Source organism: Elephantulus edwardii, unplaced genomic scaffold (assembly GCF_000299155.1).
Source record: "Elephantulus edwardii isolate Elephantulus edwardi_28Jun2011 unplaced genomic scaffold, EleEdw1.0 scaffold00023, whole genome shotgun sequence".
NCBI classification, from domain to species: Eukaryota; Metazoa; Chordata; class Mammalia; order Macroscelidea; family Macroscelididae; genus Elephantulus; species Elephantulus edwardii.
Genome location: NW_006399773.1, coordinates 9,319,158 through 9,337,378, shown reverse-complemented (window position 1 = coordinate 9,337,378; position 18,221 = coordinate 9,319,158). Strand labels below are relative to the sequence as shown.

At 37.1% G+C, this 18,221-nt stretch overlaps 1 pseudogene; it reads right to left on the bottom strand.

The window, feature by feature from the left end:
- Nucleotides 1-5,761: 5,761 nt before the first annotated feature.
- LOC102855287 lies at nucleotides 5,762-7,093 on the bottom strand (annotated as a pseudogene).
- Nucleotides 7,094-18,221: the final 11,128 nt, after the last annotated feature.

Sequence of the window (18,221 nt, the reverse complement as noted above, 5' to 3'; positions counted from 1 at the left end):
CTACATGGAGGGGTGATGATGCCAACACCTCAACTGAAGATTCACAGGACCCATAGCAGAGGATACAATTAAGCTGATCTGGGATTCCTATTTGACAGAAGCTATAATATAATTAATGTTTATGTTTATGCCTCCCTGTATGTGGTACTTTTGTTTCCGAGAATAGAAAACTAACATCCTTATTTTGAAACTCTTAGCTTGTCACATATTATTTATGCTCATATCATTTTCCCCAGTAATTAGTTCTCTTTTCCCAGAAATACAGTTTATTTTAGAAGAATGTAAAATATAAGACTAGATTGTTATGAAGGTAGATATAATAACTCCAGGTATATATCTAACTAGATATTTTGCTAGATGCTATTTTAATTGAAGTAAATTCTAATGCACTTTGATAACATTTGACAGACTAACTGCTCCTGTAAGTGCAGTGCAGCCAGTGTAGTATGGGGCAGAGTGCAATCTCAACAAACGCCAGAAGGAGGTTGTCCATCAACATCAACAGCACTAAACCTGTTCCTAAGAGGTCAAACAGGCCCCTACACGCCTCCTTCTATCTGTTCTATCTTTCTATCCTTCTATCTTCTAACTTATCTCACCCTTCCATGGATCTTGATACTTCTTCATTCAGAACTTCCAATGACAGTGTTTACTAGAGAAGTAACAGGTTACTACTCAGGTCAGAAATACTACGGGATGCAATTCTTCAGTCAGGACAGCTTCTTCTCAGATGTTTTCTCTGACTTCAGCTTATGTCCCACTGTTAACTTCACCTTCCATCAGAATCTCTGACCCTAAGGATATACTCCACTTTTTGCTTCTTTTTCCTTAGTGGTCATTAAATTAAACTTTTCTGTCCCTAAATTTAAACATAGAGAAATGGGGAAATACATGTCCAATCCCCTTTCTAGTAGTCAACACTTCTAATTAGCATGCTCCCACTCCAAAATTGTTATTTACCTTATTTGTGTTATTAGCTATCTAAACTCTTTGCTGGGTTACAGACACCTACATTTGTGTAGTTCCATCCATTCAGTCTGCTGGAGGGTCAATTATGGGTTAGTTCTTACTCAGTGGCACACGACAAGAACAACAGCATGTGGTGAAAGTCAATGCTAAGGGTAAAGGAAGCCACACTGAATAATTCATTATAGTACATAGTCCTCTGGTGCAGTCCAAAGCATGTTACATTTCTAACCAAAAGGCCGCATGTCTCTGCCTTTTCTAATCTACTAGCAGTTCTGTGGGAGAAGATGGATAGTATCATTCCTCTAATATTTGCAACCTTGTAATCCTGATGGATAATTGCTATGTGTCAGAATTTATTTGATAGCTGTGAGTGAGTGTGAGTTCAAATAGAGTTGCACAGACTTTTCTAAGTTGTTCTCTTCAAGGAAGTAAATTGCCAAGGTTTTCCTATGTATTTGTGGAGTTAGCTCAAATCTCCAATCTTTTGATTAGAATGCTAGAAAATTAGTGTTTAATAATTGTGCAACAGGCCTGCTCAGATAAGTAGGTAGGTAGATAAGAAGATGATAGATAGATAGATAGATAGACAGATAGATAGATAGATAGATAGACAGATAGATAGATATAGAAGATAGATTTAAGAGTAGAACATCTACCACTAATTTCTAAGTATAGAGTTAGGAAGAATTATGAAACCCTGGTGAAGGTTTACAGCATAAATTAGTTTACCATTCACCAATTGATGAACTTAGCTTCACGATAGAAGTTGCTATGGTTGTCTGTCTTGAAGAATATGTGTTACTGTTCATTTTGTAGCTCTGTCAGTTGCTTATCTGAAAGGTAATCTCTATCAATGGATTAGTTTCTGCAATGAAACACTGACTAAGGGGTTGTCTTAGGGGTTTCACTAATACTTCTAGTTGATCTAGTTTCTCTCTCTCTCTCTCTCTCTCTCTCTCTCTCTCTCTTTGTAGTTAAGTATCTAAATTTTTTTCTTTGTGATTTTGAGGTAAAAAGATTCGGATAGAGTGTACTTGGTTAAAGGCAAAATGTTTCTTATACTGCAGATTTCCAGAAAAAAGTCTCTCTCTGATATAGATAATAGTTCAATAGTCAATAATGATAGAACAGTTAGAATGTATTTCTCTGCATGCTCAGATTGTGTACTGTCAGGAACAAAAGGAATAGTTAAACTCATTAAAACATTTTTACCCAATAACAACTATGTAATATGATTTATAAAAGTTTTACTCACCTAACAATTAGACATGAAAATATTAATCGTATTAAAGTTCATTGTCTAAGTTTTCTACAGTGTGGACTTATCATCTGTAAAATTTCCGCTCTCTTTGTTCCTCTGCCTGTATCTGGAAAATGATCTCCTGGAAGCATGGTCCTCCCTTGAAATATAATTGTTTCAGAGTGAGCTCCCTTTTGTCTTTCTAGACCCTGGCTGGTAGTGTGACAGTCAGTGCTGGCCCTAATCTTATCATTAATGTCAAAGACCAAGCGTGACAGTCCTAGACAAGATAGGCTCCAGTGACTGACAGAGTAATCAGTCTGGAAAAGAACTGGCTCATCCATAAGGTATCAGACAATGGAAAGTCGCTATCAGCATGTTCACATGTTTACTTCTTTTCTTATTCTGATGGCAGCTAGATCATTTAACATTGCATCCTTATGTCAAAAATTATTTGATATTCATGTTATTCTAACACTCTAAACCAGAAGGGATGAAAATGTTGTATATGTCATTGCTATCAATAAATAAAATTCCAAATACTAGAATGTTCTGTGAGGCTTTAAAATACAGAATTTTGCAAGTTGCTTCAAAGGATGTCACTTCACCATTTCACTTACACTATTCTAAAATGAAATATTGAACAATGTGTGTAGGTTATAAAGATGTGACAAATTTGTTACCTTCATACCATTTGATAAGGCTATATATTTTAAGCAATTAAGCAAATTTATATCTAATGCCTTAACAGATATTTATACACAATAAAACTTAGTATATACTATATGTCCTCTAATTTTAAAGAAAATTACTAAAATCCATTGTGTTATGTATGGTCGAGTCAGAACAAATTCATGGCTGACCCCTCAGCAGATTTTCAGAGGCACTTAATTACACAGGAGGAGATTGCTCACCCTCCCATGGAATTGAACAACATGCATTTGGTTTGCCAGTGCAACTCTTTACCTCTATGCCACCTGAGTTTTGTTATTTGTTTTGTTTTCATATGCCATATCTTCTGAAAAGGTTAAAAATTTCAAAAGTAAAATCTTATTAAAGAAAATATATAGGACATAAAGTCTTAAAGTTGCATGTTTCTAAGTTTGTTGAGCAATTATTTCTGAAAGGGAAACTGTATTTTATGTAAATGAATTTTGCTAGATATGACTATAGAATATAAAAAATTCAATAGACACTTTGAAATATTTATCACATCTCTATGTAAAAGCAAGGAAAACATAGGCGTTACTACAGTTATTTGAAATTTCAAATTAAAATCTAGGGTGAGCTCATAAACACATTGAATTGACTTGAATTGACTTTACTAGAACAATAACAATGACTTACTTTAAATGTATAAAAGAATAGATAATCTGTTGTGGTATATTTAAAACATATTTCTAAAAATAACTAGGATCTTTTATTATTTAGAAAAAGAATAGCCAATAAATTTAAAAAGATGAAAATTGCTAACATTTTAATATATAGTTGAAATTTTGTATGTTTGTATAAACACTTTCTTTTAAGACAATTTAAACACATATATTTCTCATGATACTGAGCCAATGAAGTAATATATTTTTATTATACTAGAAATATTTATTTAACACAATTACTGATTCTACTTTTTTGAAATGTCCAAAATAGTTTCACTGATTACATTAATCATATTGTACAACCATCCACAATATTTATCACCAAGTTTTCCATCACTATAAACAGAAATTCTGTGATTTATAAGTGAAGTGATTGATTTTTTCCCTTCTTCTTATCCATTTATATTGTCTACTAACAAACTTCAATCTGTATATATTTGTCTATTGCAGACATTTCACATAACTGAAATCATGCAATTTGTGTTATACAATGTTTTAACTATTTACTTATTTACTTCATTTAGCATTATACCTTCAAAGTTTATCTATAGGACATATTAGGACATCATTTCTTTCTGATATTCCATTATGTTTACATACTACCCTTTGCATATATATTCATCTATAAGTGGATATGAAGTGTTACCATTAGTTTAGCAGTCCAACTTCCTAAGAACTTCCTTGTTGCTATTGTAGGTCATCAAGTCAGATCAAATCCAAAGGTGACACTTCTGGATTTTAGGGCTATTAATCACACAGGAGGGGTGTGTCCACAATTCTCTCACAGGGCAGGCAGCTAGATTTGAATCTCGTGCCTTTGGAATTGCAGCATAATTTCTTAGCACTAGACAACTAGAATTCCCTAAGAATTATATTGTTGTTGTTGGATTTGCCGTCGAGTCGTAGGTGACGCATAGCAACCCTATGAACAAAAGACCTGAACACTTGTATAACTTTCATACTCTCTCCAGGTTCATAGGATTTCTGGAGGCAACCTATTTCAGAAGTGGATGCCACTCCTGCTTCCAAGCTTGTTTTAATCAGGGAGCTCCACCAAACACTGTCCACCATGGGTAACAATTATTACATTTGACACATGAGTGTCACAGTGTTAAGTTTCACAACAACCATGAGTTACCTCTGTACAGCAAGTGGAAAGACCATGAATATACAACCTAGAAGAATTTTTGACCAAAAACAAAATCAGTCCTGAGGGCTGCAATTCTTGCACACCCAAATGCTGATGGGCTCTGGGACAGAGACCTCCAATTTACCTGGAAAGTCCCGTCTGCTGACACCCACTTGGGACCAAAAGAAAGTTAAAGAATCTGTTAGCATTTCATACATGTGTGTCCCTTTTCAAGATATGAGAGGCCCTCCTCCTAAGGTACAGCTGGAACTGAGCTTTACAACACAATGGCCCTCAGCCCTCAGTCTACAGGTGTGGCCAGACATTGCAGTATTGTTGTTGTTGTAGGTGACTCATAGTGTCCCTATGAACAAAAGACCTGAAAACTTGTATACAACTTTCATCGTTTCTCCACGTTTACAGAGTTTCCATAGGGAAGCTATTTTGGAAGTGGATGCCACTCCTGCTTCCAAGATTGTTTTAATCATAGAGATACACCAAACACTTCCATCATGGATAACCATTATCACATTTGACACATCAGTGTCACAGTGTTTAGCATCACAGCAACCACGAGTTACCTCTATATAGCAAATGGACAGACCAGTGCTATACCACTTTGAAGAAAATCTGACAAAAACAGTTAAAAAAAATAAAATAAACCATGCCCACAGGCAGCAGGCTCAAGGGCCTAATGTGTTTTTAAATAGGAGGCCAAACACAATCAACTCACAGCCAATGACCAGTAAACACTGCACCCAAATTCTCACCAGACCCAGACATCAAACCTCTGTAGAGTCAGGCTGCTTCGGAATACTCAACACCTGGATTCTAGGCCCATACTGGTGACCAAATGTGTTTTCTTTTTTTCAACAAACAACAATTATTTATTGAGCGCCTACTATGTGCCGGACACTGTTCTAGAACTCCCTCAAGGAGGAAAAAAAAAGATAGAGGCAGAAATGAAAATTCTGAGGGAGAGGAAAGGGGAAGTTGAGGAAGAAGGCTGAGGGAACTGAGAAGCCCTAGGTGATAGGACACTCTGCCTTAAGCCTCCTCTTCAGCCTCCTCACCGAAGTCTTCCTCCTCTCCTGCGGTGGCATCTTGGTACAGTTGGTACTCAGAAACGAGGTCATTCATGTTGCTCTTGGCCTCAGTGAACTCCATCTCGTCCATACCCTCACCGGTGTACCAGTGGAGGAAGGCCTTCCGATGGAACATGGCGGTGAACTGCTCTGAGATGCGCTTGAAGAGCTCCTGGATGGCAGTGCTGTTGCCAATGAAGGGGACTGCCTTCTTGAGGCCACGGGGCGGGATGTCACAGACAGCGGTCTTGACGTTGTTGGGGATCCATTCCACAAAGTAGCTGCTATTCTTATTCTGTACGTTAAGCATCTGCTCATCCACCTCCTTCGTGGACATCCGTCCTCGGAAGACAGCAGCCACAGTGAGGTAGCGGCCATGGCGGGGGTCACAAGTAGCCATCATGTTCTTGGTATCAAAGACTTGCTGGGTGAGCTCAGGCACAGTAAGGGCCCGGTACTGCTGACTACCACGGCTGGTTAGTGGGGCAAAGCCAGGCATGAAGAAATGGAGACGTGGGAATGGCACCATGTTGACGGCCAGCTTGCGGAGGTCAGCATTGAGCTGGCCAGGGAAGCGGAGGCAGGTGGTGACGCCGCTCATGGTGGCTGAGACAAGGTGGTTGAGGTCTCCATAGGTTGGTGTGGTCAGCTTGAGAGTACGGAAGCAGATATCGTAGAGGGCTTCATTATCAATGCAGTAGGTCTCATCGGTGTTCTCTACTCTGTCGGTAGACAGAGAGGGTGGCATTGTAGGGCTCAACCACAGTGTCGGATACTTTGGGTGAAGGCACCACACTGAAGGTATTCATTATGCGGTCAGGATACTCTTCTCTGATCTTGCTGATGAGCAAGGTGCCCATTCCGGAGCCTGTGCCTCCACCGAGGGAGTGGCTCAGCTGGAAGCCCTGCAGGCAGTCACTTCTCTCAGCCTCCTTCCGCACCACATCCAAGACGGAATCAACCAGCTCGGCCCCTTCTGTATAGTGGCCCTTGGCCCAGTTGTTGCCTGCCCCAGACCAAAAACAAAGTTGTCTGGTCTGAAAATCTGGCCAAAAGGACCTGAGCGAACTGAGTCCATGGTTCCAGGTTATAGATCCACCAAGATAGCACGAGGAACATATTTGCCACCTGTCGCTTCTTTGTAATAAACTGAGATGCGGTCCAACTGCAGGTCGCTGTCCCCATGGTAGGTGCCGGTGGGGTCGATGCTGTGTTCATCACTGATCACCTCCCAGAACTTGGCACCGATCTGTTTGCCACACTGACCAGCCTGGATATGCACGATTTCCCTCATGGTGGAAAATTAAGGTTTGGGTGTTGGGGGTTTTTCTTCTCGTCTTGGGTGTGCGTGGGACAAAAGAACGATATATAGTTTTTTTCCCCCCCTCTGTGGATCACAGGCTGCGAGGATGGTAAGTGCCCCGGAGGCTGGAGCAGCCAACCAAATGTGTTTTTAAATAGGAGGCCAAATACAATCACCTCATAACCAACAGCCAGTAGACATTGTACCCAAATTCTCACAGAATACAGAGTCACTGTATAAAATGGAATTAGCAAATGAAGGATTTCATGAAACAATGTACAAACAAGAGCCTGAGGTGATGAAGAAGTTCAAGCTGCTCTGAAGGAATAGACAAAAAAAACAAAGCCCTACAAATTAATGTGTAACAATTGACATATTTCAACAAATAAATGCTGCCCTAGATGAAATCATGAAGTTGTGCCGAGAAATCTACAGGACAACCATCTGGCCAACTGACTGGAAGAGACCTATATTTATTCATATTTTTTAAAAAAGTTGACCTGATAGAGCATGGAAAATATCAAACAATATCATTAATATCACATGCAAGCAAGATTCTGCTGAAAATTATCCAAAATCAACTGGAGCAACACGTCAACAAAATACTGCCTACCACATGAGTGGGCTGCATTTACAGGAAGCCATGGTACTGGAGATATTATAGTTAATGTTAGATGGACCTTGGCTGAAAGCAGAGAGTACCAGAGGAATATCAATCTGTGTCTCATTGACTATGCAAAGGCATTTGACTGTGTGGATCATTGACTGTTTGAATCACAACAAATTGTGGCTAAAGAATGGGAATTACAGAACACTTGATTATGTTTTTGTGAAACCTAAATTTGGACCAGGAGGCAGTTGTCAGAGCAGCAAGGAAACATAGTATGGTTAAAAATCAGGAAAGGTGTACAGCAGGGATGCATCCTATCGCCATACCTTTTCAATTTGTATATGGTACAGATCATCAAGGAGGCTGGGCTCTATGAGGAGAAATGTTATGTCAGGATTGGAGAAAGACTCACCAACAACCTGCTTTATGCAGATGAAGCAACTTTGCTTGCTAAAACTGAGAAGAGCTTGAGGCATTTGCTGCAGAAAGTCAAGGACTAAAACCTTCAAACAGATTTATACATCAATGTTCATAGCCAGTGTTATTCATCATCACAAGGGCATGGAAACAGCTCAAATGTCCAACCACAATCAAATGGATTGAGAAACTGTGGTACATTCACACAATTGAAAACTATGCAGCACTCAGGAGCAATGATTTTAAAAAATACTATGTAACTTGGGAGAGGCTGGAGAGCATTAAGCTGAGTGAACTAATAAAGTCTTATTAGGACAAATACTGCATAAGACCATTATTGTAAAAATAGAAGGATAAAAAAAATAGAAGGATAACTAGTAAAACATGCACAGGAACTCCAGGGGAGAAAGGAGGGAGCAGAGGGGTAACATAGATGGGGTGATACCACAAGGCTGCACACTTAGTGGGTGGAGGGAGGTCAAATGGGAAGGATCTGGGTGAAAGCAAAGGGTAATGATGGACAAGGTCCAATGGTGATTAATTTTATAGAACAAGGTATGAGAATGATCGTATGAAACACAGTGTAAATAAAAAACAGTGTGAAACACAACATATATAAACCAATAATAAAAAAAATAATGGAGAGTATATATATACTTTTTTTTAAATAGTGTCATGATAGATAGTGAAGTTATTGAGACTTTTAACAGCTTCAGTTTGCTTGTCTCCACAACCAGTACTTTTTTTGTACCAGAAGCCAGGAAATCAAAAGATGAATTGTATTGGTAAAGTCTGCTGTCAGGGACTTCTACAGAGTACTGAAGAGCAACGTCATCCAGAGACTAAAGTGTTCCTGATTCAGGCAGTGATCTTCACAATATCTTGATATGCATCAGAAAGATGGACAATGACCAGGGATGACAGAAGGAGAATTGATGCCTTTGAGCTGTAATGCTGGAGAAGAGTATTGAATATACCATGAACAGCTAGCAGAATAAACAGATCTGCCCTGGAAAGATTGAAGCCAGGCTATTCTTTGGAGGCAAGGATTCTGAAGCTCCATCTTTCATACTTTGTACATGTTTCAAGGATGGATCAGTTCTTAGAGATAGGTATCATGCTTGGGAGAGAGGAGGGCCAGGGCAAGAAAGAAAGACCCTGGATGAGACGGGTTGACTCAGTGACTAGGGTAATGAGGGTAGGTGTATCAGAGATAGTAAGTTTAGTTCAAAATAGATCAGGGTTTAGGGCTCTTGTACATAGGGTCATGATGAGTTGTAAGTAATTTGATGGCACATAACAATAACAAAAAAATAATATTTTAAATCATGTGTAATTTGATTTGTTATATTTATATTTACATACATTTATATGAGTTTTGTAGTTCATTAGCTAGATTTTATCTTTGATATCAAAGGTTTTCACTATAACCCTTTTGAGAAGCTTTGAAATGTTATATAAATGTCTCTGTGTTTTAGACTTGTTATTCAAAATGCAGATTTGTCTTTAAATAATATTTCATACCAATTTAATGATAATAACAGTTCATCTTCCATCAACTGGACCTTGCACCGTTGGAGCTTGTGATGAATTTGAAAATGACTGCTTTATTGGAACAGAGCAGAAATGTCTCTAGCCGATGTATGTTAGTCAGTAAAAGGGGAATTCTAAGAGTCAATAATTAAAGAAAACTTTTTCAATCGATTTTGCCCCCCATATCAAGTAAAAACTTTTGAATTTGATGTTGTTTTCCTTAAGATGGAATCTATTAGGGCAGATTGAATTGCTGCTGAAAATGATTCATGCGGGAAAAAGAAATTAATAATGCAAGAGGCGTAAAGCAAGAACAGTTGGAATACACACACTAGTGAATTGATTTTCATTTGATATGAGCAAATATACACCCACCCATCTATATGAAGGAAATTGATAGCAGGAGTACAGAAACATTTGTACATTTGGTCTCTAGAAGTTGTGTTTCCATTTGATATTACATTTCCTCTCAGCCGGGTGGATTAGCACAGTGACTGAAGCAATGGTCTTGAGTGTGTTTGAGATTGTGAGAATGGCACAAGGTAACACAAGGTTCAAATCTGTTCATGGAGTTGTTGCAAGTCGTACTCGACTTGACAGAACCTAACAGCAACAATATTTTCCCTAACTTATAAGGTAACGCTGTAACAAGCTAAGGCTATTTTTGAAATTGTAGAAGTTTAAAGCAACAGAAAAATATAAAACACTCAGACAAAAGTGATAAAGTTACATTTGAATGTAAAATTAGTATTTTAAGGTTCATCTCTCTGGAGTATCAATCCATATACGCCAGGATAATTGTGCAATCTCATCACAAAAACAAAAACAGAAAAACAACCAACAACAAAAACAAAAAAAAATCCAACCATGTAAACCAAACCCCAAAAACAGAAACAAACAAACAAAACCCCATCAACATATTTAATTCATTAGACTCAAGTACACCAGCTGTGGATGTCTAGAACTTACAGTGGCTCGGGTATGATTAGGTTAATACAGCAAGGAAAGAGGAAGATGCAACACTGTAAAGATACTTAAAAGTGATGAAGTGAATAAGTGAAAAATGGAGCACAAGGAAAAAAGTATATAAAAGAGATGATGGATCACTTAATAACAATGGAGTTAATGGAATTAAATAAATGATAGAAATGGAATGTGTAGTAACATATAAATGGTGTCAACTAAACTGAGGACCTCTGGAAGCAGGCTTCTTATAAAACATACTATGTTTATGATGAGTAAAATGCAGACCACAGAAGTAGATATTGAAGGGAAAATATAAACATTATTATGAAAAATAGAATGAGAGAACAGGGATAGAAACAGATCAATGATTTAGATGCAAAATCTACTTTAAAAAAAGTTAGTGATAGCTTTGATGGACATTGGATAGGAATTTAAATATTCTGTAGTACAATTTAGTGGCAAGACTTAAAATAGATTTTATCTTTTCAGAGGAAAATAAGAAGCAATGGAAAACATTTTTTTTTTTTAGCTTATGTGGTATGTGCACATTTTTAAGGTAATAACATAAATTGATGGAAAGGTACCAAATGAAACATTCATATTTTGTTTCCAGTGATACTTCCTAGCAGCTCACCTCCAACACCAACAGCCCTTATGATGGCTTACTTTGTGTTCAGAAAAGAATGTAACCTCCAATGTCTTTTATCACTCTCATCTTTCAGCTTTTATTCCTGAAGGCTATCTTTGAAATATAGGGGTAATTAACATCCACAGAGACAGACTTCAACCAAGAGGGGTTGGAGCACAAATTCTTGGAAGCACAGGTCAGATGTCTTTTGAACCCAATGTTAGAACTCAAAGAGCTCTGATGAGTTAAGCAAGGCATTTTTTTGTGTGGTTGTTTCATATATTCTCTGTCTTATACTTCTTAAGGCCATCCACTTGTTTCTTGTTATTATCCACCAAATAAATGATCCAAATTCAAGTTTCTGTTATGGGTTTTGCTTTCATCCATGAGAAAAACATAAACGTTCCTATAGTGTAAATGGTTGATACAAGTAGTTAACTTTTGAAGAAGGTTGTTAAAAACATGCGTTAAATAGAATACTTTTGGTTGGAACAGCAAATTCCCTTGACCCTCAAGTTCTCCACAAAAGTTGTTCCTTGATACTAATGATACTACAAGGCAGGGGTTAAGAACTTGACAGGCCATTTAAGAAGTTTGTACCGTCATTTTCAAAATGCTTTGATATACCTTCCTGAACATGCTTATGTTTGAGGGAAGCTTTGACTAGATAGCCTGCTTGCCTACAATGCTGTAAATAACTGAAAAATCAAAGGTACTTGAGTGCTAGTAAATGATGGTGAATTTAAAGCCACTTTCACAGGTTTACAATACAGCACTTTTAGTTATTGTGAAGTGTAATCCAAAAGGTGTGAAAAATAAAATCAGATTTTTCATTAGAAGAATGCACAGTCGTAGTTAATATCAGAGGACATGCTAATAAATATCAGAGAATAAAAGCATTATTTAATGAAAAAACTTTAGTGTTCAGTGGAAAGACATAAGAAGTGTTGAGTAGTTATGGTGTGAATGTAGAAAGAGACAGGAGTCATATTGAAAGAAATGGAATTTTAGAATTCTCTACATGAGATTTTCTTGTTATGAACCATTGAGACCACGATGTTCATAGCAACTCTATGTACAATAGATCTGAACCTTGGCCTATTCTGTGGTATTTTATTATAATAGAGATGCTATGTACCATGGGAGTATTTTGTTGGATATATAGAATTATAATAATATTTAACAGAATGCCATCAAACAGCTGTTCTTCCTTGTGGGTAACTCAGCCTCATCATATCTGCAGACATAATGACTTATAATCACCAGGTTTCCTGTATATCCTTGCAGATACTAAATTGTGATGTCCCAGTGTGTTCTAGGGGGTGTTTGATCTAGCCACATTGTGATTTCTATCTTGTAATAGCTATGCTGTTTTCTGAAAGTTTGCTTTCTTGTGTTCTCTGAAATGATGGTTGCCTGGTCTGCGGGTTAAGTTGTTGTTTTAGCTTGCTGAAGATCAAGAATTGAGGACTGCTTCTCAACAGGGCTCCTGGGCTATTTCTGACTGATGTTATTACACTTTAAACACATGTAGTTGATTTGAAGCTGCACTTTCCATCTAACAAAATCCACATGTATAGTCACCATTTATGTGGTTGCAAAAAAAAAAAAAATAAATGAAATAAAAACCCAAAACTATGTCCAGTTAAGAATTCCTGGGTCTCTTGTCTCTATAACAAAAGCCATATCTTCTAGCTAATGATCCTCTCTTTTTTTTTTAATGTGCTGTGGCACCATCTTTTGGGCTGCTAACCAAAAAGGTAGACTTTCAAACTCGTCAGTGACTTCTTGGGAGAGAGATAGGCAGTCTCCTCCTGTAAAGATTTATTGCCCATGAAACCCTATTTGTCAGAAAACATCTAAATGATGATGAATTTAGATCTTTCCATATTTCCAATTTTGCATTTCAAATGTCAATAATAAACACATTTTACATGCATATTTGATCAATTTCAAATTCCAGGTGTTGGGTGAAAGCACATAAATTTGAATAGTAGTCATATTAGCTTCAAATATCTTTGTTGTTGTAAGGATTACACTATAATTAGCAGTGCTGTAATCCTAGATAAATACAGAAGTTGTTCTTTTTGTTGTTGTTGATTGCCTTTGAGTTGAGCACAACTCATATTGACCTTATGAACAAAAGGCCTGCAGCCTTTCTATAACTATCTTCATTTATCAAAGTTCATAGAGTTTCCAGAGGCATGTTGTTTAGGAAGTGGATGCCACTCCTCATTACAAAATACAGAAGTGCACTTTTTCATAATGAAGGTTATTCTATTACTTGTCAGCATATCATTTCTGGCATATTAGACCATATTATTGTTTAATTAAAAATGACTAATACAAATCAATTTTAATTTAGTACTACTTAGGATATTAATCTTCAATGTTTCATTTCATTTTTACAGTTTTCCATTTTCTAGATTCATACTTTGTGCATTCCATGTTCTGATTATTAATAGATGTTTTCAGCTATTAATCTGAGAGTTTTACTCAATCGATGTCATTAATGTCAACTCTACATTGATGAGGCAATTCTTCCTCAATTTTACTTTAAATATATTCCAACCTACATGCCAAAATTTCACAGCTTTTCATTTATTTAATATCACCAGGCCCTTCTTCTTAATATCTTTCACTTTGGAAGCTCCACTGAAACCTTTCCATCATTGATGATCCTACTGTTATTTGAAATATCAGAAGCGTGGTTTCCAGAATCACAGAAACAAGGAAACCTCTAAATAAAAACTGACAGACAAGCATTGTTGTTTTTCTGTGCTGTTGAGTAAACTACACATAGTGACCACATTAGCAGTAGATCAGATCCTTGCCCTATTCTGAGCCATCCTCAGGATCTCTAACATGTTCAAGCCCATTGTTACATTTACTGTGTTACTCCGTTTGGTGAAAGTTTTCCTCTTCTTGGATTTTCTATCTTTCTTGACATTAAGGTTTTTTCCCCCCAAGGATCAGCCCCTTCTGACAACCTGCCAAAGTATGTAAGAAGAAATTTGACTATTCTCGCCTCTCATTAGTACCCTGGTTGCATTTTGTGGTGTTAAGAGTTTATAATTAAAATCGGTTTTCTTAGTGACTGAATTTAATTTTCTCATGTGTATAGGTGGGAATATGTGAATAGGGTGTGTTAGCCTATCCACAAGGGAATTGGCTAGTCTCACCAATCCGTAAAGGGATTCATTACATTTAGCAGCTCCAGCATCCAAATGGGAAAACCTCACCATCAATAAAGAGAAGCAAGAGAATGCAATTCATCCTTTGTGGCCAGAGATTCTTGCACCAGTCGGTCAGTTAGAACTGTAGCAGCAGTAGCCATGGCTGAAGATTCAACATGAGATGGAGTTTATCTTGGAACTGCTACCTCATGGAGGAACCAGAACTAAGAACCTTTGCGGAAGTTTGTTAGAGGACTGGGGTAGGCATGGAGGGTGAAAGATTCACGATTGGCAGGACTTCAAGCTTCATACCAGTGGTCTAAATTAGCAAGACTCAAGCAAGGCTTAAGTGCCAGAAGGCACATTTTAGCAACTGTTCTGAATGAGTGATTGTATTCTGCTACTAACTTGAATCAATAGTCTTTTGACTTTCCTAATATCTTTCTGTGTGGTCTGTGTGCCTAAAAAAGCAGAAGATTGGTGTTGAGATGGTCAGAAAGAGGTGCGGCAGTGATGGGAACATACCTGGCATCATAGGAATTGGTTTTGTGTTGTTGGTGCTTTGATGGGGACAGTTCTCCTTCATGAAGTTGGTAAAAGCCAGACATGGCTATCCCTATGTGGATCTTACACTCTTGGCACATTTCTTCTAAGACAGACTTTTTCTTTTGGTACTTCATGACATATTCAGTTCTCTAGCTCCTTTATGTCCTTTGGGTTTGGTGGTTCACTTGATGGTCTCCTAGACATAGACCTGTCAGAGGAATGACTCATGTGACTGTAGGTATGTAAGTTTGTTTGTAGAGACTGGTGAGCATTATAGACTATCTGTTGAAGGCAGGCATCCCAAGATATATTAAAATAAAAACAAACAAAAAAACATCAAAAAAACCCTAATAAACAAAATGTTTCCCTAATACCAAAATTCAAAGGCATAAATTCTTATTCAGCCATCCTATTCATTGTCCAACAGGAAGATGCATAGGAACCAATTTTATGCCTTAGATCATAGCTGTTAGTACCTTTGAAAATGATTTTTTTTCTAGCCATTTTCTTAGTCCCCTCTGACGGCATGGTCTCCAGCTTTTTCAACTGTAGACATATAATTCATATTTGGTCAGCGTTTTCATCAGGAGCTTTGGGGCCAACATAAAAGGGAGAGCTGGTTGGACTATGGAGAGACTGAGGCAAGTCATAGCCTGACGGAGCCCTCGAGATGAAGTCAGAAGAGCTGATGTGGGACCACTATGAAGCCTTGTTGTATGACTGAGGAACCCAGAGATTTATTTTGCTGCTGGCTTGAACCTGAACTTTCACTGTGTGACGTCCTTCGCCTTTCACTGCCATTCTCAATTTATTTCCTTGGTAAACCCCACAACTGTTGCAACGGATCATTGACTCTGTGATAAGTATAAGTAGGTGTAGGAGAATGGGGTCTATGTTATTTCCACAGGATTGGTTTTATATACTGGATGCTATTGATGATGACTTTTCTCCTGTGTGGAGTTAGTGGAAGTTAGACTTGGCTTTCCCAACATTGTCATTGTTGCTTTTACAGATTAGATATAACTTAGTCTTTAAACTGACGCTGTTGTGATTTAATAGTTTCAAGAGATCCTTTACAGCAAATTTTCCCACTGCAACACATAATGTAATTCTGTCAAGAAGTTTGTCAATGTGATTTTTGGTGGTGGGGTTGTCAGGGCCCTCAAGGCAATCTTGACTTTTAGTGATCCCATAAGGGGATGCAGGTGGCATTGGCATTGTCTATATAAAATTGTGCTGCTAATTTAAACATGGAAAGTTCTAATTCACCAGCAGCTCCACTGGAGAATGAGAGTCAATATAGCCCTGTGTGATTTACAGCTTCTGAAAACTCACTGGAATGTCAGAGATGAGTCAGCTCCAAATGAACAGTAATGAAAGAGAGAGAGAAATGAGTGATTCCTCATGTGGGAGAATAGAAGTGTCATGTAGGTTTTTAACAGTTTTAATCTTTATTGGAGGAGATTGCAAGATTTTTCTGTCATAGAGCAACAGAGTGATTAGAACTGCTAAACTTTCAGACACTGAGTGTTCAGATATTCATAGATTTATAAAAAAATAATCTTACATTGATCTTTCTTATGAAATGACTAAGCTTACAATCTTAAAAAATAAACTACTAAAAAATGCACATTGAAAAAATACATATCACAACACTTTTGTATTTTCTTTGAGTTAATTTTTTATTTAAATTAAACGCATATATGTATATGCACAAACACACCTTAATCTAATCTTTACTATTCATATATCAAATAAGTCATATGGAACATCTGTAGTAAAATATTAAGGCCTGGGGTTTTTTTTATTGTTGGGTTTTTGTTGCTGTTTTTAAAGGACCTTTAGTGGCATTCATATCACTAATAAGAATTGTCTTTTTAAATATTAATATTCTGCAATTTTCCCCAATTTCTCTTTCCAGTCAACACAGTCAACCACTAGAAATGAAAAAGATTGAAAGGGTTTCAGAAAATCAATGACGACAAATAAGAACAAATAATCTTGTCAGTACCACCTTACAGCCATTTTTCTTAACACAGGTTTTGTGTCTTCCTAATATGATATATGGCCATATAACACATAAATCCAAAAAAGTATAAATATTTTTGCTGACATTTCAAGCTTAAGTCTCTTATTCTCACCCATGTAGATACAAAAAATTACTTTTAGATCAGTAGGGAGTCTAAATATGTTCTGATAAAGTAAAAGGGATTTTACTTAATTAGTATGCAGTCTATGGGGTAAAATAATATGAGAGTAACTAGTTTGTAGACTCCTGTTCATAGACATTTAAGAAGTTATAAGGTATACTCAAAACCTGCAGGCTTATAAAGACTATAACCTTGTATTTTTTAACTGAAATAAACACATACAAGCAAACACATAGTAAAAAAACATAATTGGGAAAATTTTAGTTTGTTTGCTTGAATAAAAAATAGGAATTTGCTATATGAAAATACCTTTGTTAGATATCTAATTTTCAAAGAAGATATAACCTTGAGTTAATTACTTCCTTTATCTAAACAAAACTCTCTTGTAATAAAAAAAATAACTAATAGAAGTTAATGCAGACATGACTAACATTGAGAAGAACGCAAATTCTAGGACATTTAACTGTGCTCATGTGAAACATAAATGTAGATCAAGAAGCTATTGTGTGAACAGTGCAAGGGAATACTGCATGACTTAAAATTAAGAAAGGTGTTGAAAGTTTTAAGTTGCAGGTTATACTCTCTCTACATACCAATTCAAATGAAAATAATTTAAGAGGCTGGGTTTTATAAAGAGAAATGTTGCATCATGAACTGCAAGCAAGACTCATCATCGGACTACCTTATGCATTTGCCACAATTTTGCTTGAGGAAATTGAAGAAGAGTTCAAAATTTTTCTGCATAAGACCAATGACAACAGCCTTCAGTGAATTATGTCTTAACATTAAGAAGACAAAATTCCTCACCAGTGTAACAATAGAGAACCGTATGATAAATGGAGAAAAGATTGATGTTGTCAACAATTTCCTCTTGCTAGCATCCATAATCAACACTTTCGACACCAGCAGTCAAGAAATCAAAATCTAAGTTGTTGCTGTTATGTGCTATCTAGTTGCCTGAGACACATAGACACCTATGTATACCAGCTCTGAACCTAGCCCTGTCCTTAGCCAATCTCACTAATTCCAATACACCACTCTCCATTGCCCTGTCACTGTATTGATCCATCCCATCCATGGTCTTCCTCTCCTG